This window comes from Fukomys damarensis, unplaced genomic scaffold (assembly GCF_012274545.1).
Source record: "Fukomys damarensis isolate Sample0158 unplaced genomic scaffold, DMR_v1.0_HiC HiC_scaffold_35, whole genome shotgun sequence".
Classification (NCBI taxonomy): domain Eukaryota; kingdom Metazoa; phylum Chordata; class Mammalia; order Rodentia; family Bathyergidae; genus Fukomys; species Fukomys damarensis.
Genome location: NW_022900947.1, coordinates 33809643 through 33814559, shown reverse-complemented (window position 1 = coordinate 33814559; position 4917 = coordinate 33809643).

Sequence of the window (4917 nt, the reverse complement as noted above, 5' to 3'; positions counted from 1 at the left end):
GCTCACTATGTAGCCCAGGCTGGTCTCGAACTCACAATGATCTTCCTGCCTTAGCCTCCCAAGTGCTGGGGTTACAGGCATGCACCACCACACCCGGATATCCTATCTTTTAATTCCCATTCCTTATCTCATCTGATCTGGTAAGAATGTAAATAGTAGAAGGTAATATTCCTGTCTAAATATTTCAGTTTCTACTGAGGCTGATTAGGTCATGGCAGACTGGCTGGGGAAGTCCGCCTGACCTACTAATTCAAAGTTTCAGGACACAGGCACAGAACACTTTTCAAAGCTGTACATGGTCTTTTCATGAGAACTTGAGCAATTTTGGATAGGGTGGCCCAGACCTGACTCCATCCTGAGGAATAGGAGATACAGAAAGAGAGTTGCCACTACACTCTGAACTCTGTGAGAGAACACAGTAGCCCACTCTTGTATTGTACAGTGCACTCATTTTCCTACTTTTACTTGGTCCAAACTCAAGGGGCAGAGCCTGTTTCTTTTCATACCTTTAATAAATGTAAAATCATGATACCATTTGCATTTATCTTGACCAGTTCTTTGCTCAGAACAGAAAGAACCTGGAAACCACCTTAGAGGGAGACTCTAGCACCCCAAAACCTGTTTTTTGTTTGTTTGTGTGTTTGTTTTGTTTTGTTTTGTTTTTGAAACACGGTTTCACTACATAGTTGAGACTGACCTGGATCTCACTGTGTAGCTCAGACTGGTCCTGAACTCACAGGAATCCTCCTGCCTCTGCTTCCTGAGTGCTGGGATTACAGGTGTGCGCCACCACTCCCGGCCCCTGGAAACCTGGTAACATTCCTACTTTTAAAAAATAATCCAAAGTCTTCAAGTGCTCTAAAAGGCTATTCATGTCCTGTCTAAGATTACTATTTTTATATGATTTAATAATTCAGACAAGAGCAATGGGCATTGAAGTACTTATGCAATCTTACCTCAACATTTAACGTAGCTTCCTCATTTACCCACTGACACTATTCTTATCAAAGTCATTGGTTGTCTGTGTTGGAAGTCCATAGGGTTACTTTTTGTATTTTTCTGACTCAGATATTCTCTCCCTTTCTCCTTATCTCTCTCCCTCTCCCTCTCCCTCTCTCCCTCTCCCCCTCCCCCCTCTCTCTCTCTCCGAAAAAGGAATTACTAGGCAGAATTTTAAACATACAGGCTCTTAGGAAAGAGGTGTACCATAGCCTAGAGCTTGAATATTTAAGGTGGAATTCGTGAATCTGTAGAAAGTTTTGGCTTGGTTTGCAAGAGAAAAATCATGGTCCGCCCACATGTAGAAATCCTAAGATAATGAATGATTCATTTTGTAAGTGAAAGGATGGCCCACCTATAGGAGAAATTGATGGGCCCGACTGTTGAATGTTTTCTGTTTTATTCTGTTTTGTTTTGATTTTTTTCATTTGTTTGGTTATGTTGTTTTAAGATGGGTAATCTAAAATATTTTCCTAAACACATTCTTTGATACTTTTGACTGTTTCTATTATAGTCAGGTTTCTGCCCTTTACTTATCACCTAAACTTATACTATTTTTAAAGTATTTTGTATGTGATGGGATTAATCGAAAAAGTACAGATTTTGATAACTTTGCAAAGCTTTGTGTCCTACAATTGCAGCCTTGGAAGAACATTTTTTTAAATTATAGAATTTCTTGTCTCTCTTCTAGTTATATTTAATCAGCTTTGATTTCTCACTGCCATTCATCCCTCACACACAATCCATAGCAAGCCTCGGCAACTCCACATTTCCCTTGTCACTACCCATATTTGGGCTATAAAGTATCCTTGTCTGAGCTATTACCAATGCCATATAACTTGTACCTAAATACAAAAATCATACCATCTTTTTCTTCCCATACATGATTCCAAATGATCTGATAAAAGTAGCCATGCAATGTTCTTATCTTTTTTAAAGTTTTACCCAAATAAAATAAAAGGCAAATTCTTCACCATGTTCTAAAAGGCATATATGAGCCAGTTCCTCCCTATCATGGGCTCTTTTCTTAAAATGTGGCTTTATAAAATAAATTCATTTTTTGCAGCATTCCTTCTTATATATTTATATCTCTGAATCCTTAGGTTATTCTAGATTTTTTACTTTAAAATTGGTCACCCCATTAGCTTGTTAGACTCTTCTTCTAACCTTACAATTATCTAGTTTACATATTTATATTTCCCTAATAGCTTTATTTTATATTGCTCACAATGTTTTTGGTTGTTCCTCCACTACCAGAAAAATAAAAACCAAATTATGACTTGTTTGCAATTAAACCTTCTAAGCTAACTCAGTGGGTAGTACGAAGTAGCCAACAAGTTTATATTTTCAGAATAAAAATCAAATTCTGCTAAAGCAGAATTGCTGAGAGGTTTTTCTTGTCAGATCTAGTCTTAGCAAATATGAGTTCACCTTGATCACATATCTAAATCTTATAAAACCTGGAGAGGTTCAATATGCTGTGATTTTATAGACCAAAATGAAATTATACTGAGAGTGACTTGGCTGCCAGAAAATAAAATAGTGCATAGATTTTATTCTACATCTAGTATATAATAAAGAATATTCTAAGATGTATTTTATATTATTGTATAAATAAGCTTCTTGAAGGATTTGGTTAAATGATCCTAAACAACGACTGCATTTCTTCAGGTAGAGCTGAGATCCTTTTCTGAACTATTTGCTATTGCTCCATTCAGAGAAGTCTGTGGTGGGATGTCTACTTGTTTCAGGGAGCTCATTGCTAACTTCAGCAAGTGCTTTATCTTTGTAAGTCCTGTAAGAAATCAGTGTGTGTGAACTGATCTTATACATGAATTTAAAACTTAAAATCCCTTCCTTAAAACTAGCTATCTCTTTTGCTTTCATTTGGAAGTTGTGACACAGAAGCTCTTATTTTCTTTAACATAAATTCTGTGTGTGTGTGTGTGTGTGTGTGTGTGTGTGTGTGTGCCCTCTATTTTAATTCAGCCTCTGCTACTGGGTGGTATCAAGAGTGTTGTAAATCTACCCTGTGAAATTTCTGTAGCTACTTTGATTTGTTTTCTTGTTTCGTGCTTTTCTTTTTTGCTTGATATCAAGCTTAAAATGGATCCTCTGATGTAAAGTAGCAAAAACACCATTCATTATGCATTTCTCCTACTGTTAAATATTCCTCTCAGAAGAAAAGTTCAGAGAAATGTGTTTAATTACTGTTCAGCAAATATTGTGCTGGTTTTTCTAGTATTAACTTAGAGAAAGATATTTTAGATGTAAACAAACAAAACCTCCCATTTTAGAATTTAAGAAATTCAAAGTGCTCATCTCAAGTATTTTCACAAAGCACTTTATACATTTTTGGTTGTATTTTTCTAATACCTGTGGCTGCATACACAAGCAATATTTTAAAATTTAATAAACAAATGATTGATTATCATCTGGGCACATCCACATAAATTTAGAGATATATAAATCAGAAGATTGCTGAAAACTCTACATGATCATTTGAAATAAAAATTTTAAGAGGAAAAGTAAGTTAAATATTTAACTGAAGAATAACAAAGGTGGTAGCAAGCCCAAAGGAAAAAGGCAAACAATAAATCAGAAGGCTTTTGTCATAGCAAGAATATAATAATAAATGTAAATAAGCGATAACCTCAGAATGTTGTTTAGGTATTAAGTAGGCTGCAACAAGTTTTCTAATTTATTTCCTAACATCACATTAAGCAAGTCAATTAATACAGTGACTGTTTTCTGAGAAAGCAACAGAAAGCTGACCTAGTTATGTCACTGTATATGGGTGTAGGAAGGGTGGAAGCAGTATAGCTAGCTCAGTGGCTCTATACCTCCAGGGTGTTCAAGTCCCCCAGAGTAAGTGTTAAAATTGCTCTTGCCGAGCTCCATTCCCAGAGCCCATGGTCTCACAGGTCTGGGTTGGGGCCTGTACATTGCCTCTCTAACAAATACTCAGGCTATGCTCCTGCTCTACGTCTGAGGATCACATTTTGAGAATAGCTACAAGTCTCGTCCTAGAAGGAAGTTCAAGTCAGCACGAGCTAATACTAGGGCAGTCTCAGCGTCAGAGGCATTATATTCAGTATATGAGAAAAGACAGTGAAGAAACACAGAAGCCACTAGAATAAGGGATAGCTGAAAAAACAATTAAAAATAAGGTAAGACAAAAGTTTTCACGGTATTGGTTATTGTACAAAAAAGGCATTGTTGTTTGAATATGTGTCTTCCAAAATTGAAGTGCTTCCAATATGGTAGTGTATTAGCTCATTTTCCACTAAGATAATGAAATACATGAGGCTGGGGAAATTATAATAGTTTTGGTGGCTGAAATTCTAAACACCATGCTGTCAGCTCTGTGAAGGTCCCCCCTAACTGCATTAAATCAGGAAGGATGTCACCACAATGATACACATAAGAGGGAAAGATGATATAGTGGGAAGCAAGAAAAAAGAGAGATTAGCTACTCTCTTTTATAACAAGTCACTAGCACACAAACTAACTAAGGTCCTGGGAGGTCTATGTAATTCCTTCTAAAGGCAGTGCCCCAAGATCTCCCACTAGGCTCCATCTCTTAGAGCCTAAAGACCAGGTTTCCATCACGTAAATCCTCATCTAAACTATGCCGAAGGTGGAAGGGACATAAGAAGTGCCCCTCCTGTCTGATGTGAGATCAAATTGTTGTGGTGTGCAGCAGGGAAGATATTACTGATGCTGATGTTTTCCTACCTAGAATGAGAAAAATGAAAGAAGGCTTTGCTTCCTACTTAAACTAAAAATTCCACTTTTGGAATTACACTTTACCTAAATGAATGTATTTAAAGTACATTTATTGTGCAAATATTTTGATATCAAATATTGCATATTCTTTTGAAAGAAGCCAAAAATAATAATGAACACTATTGCCAT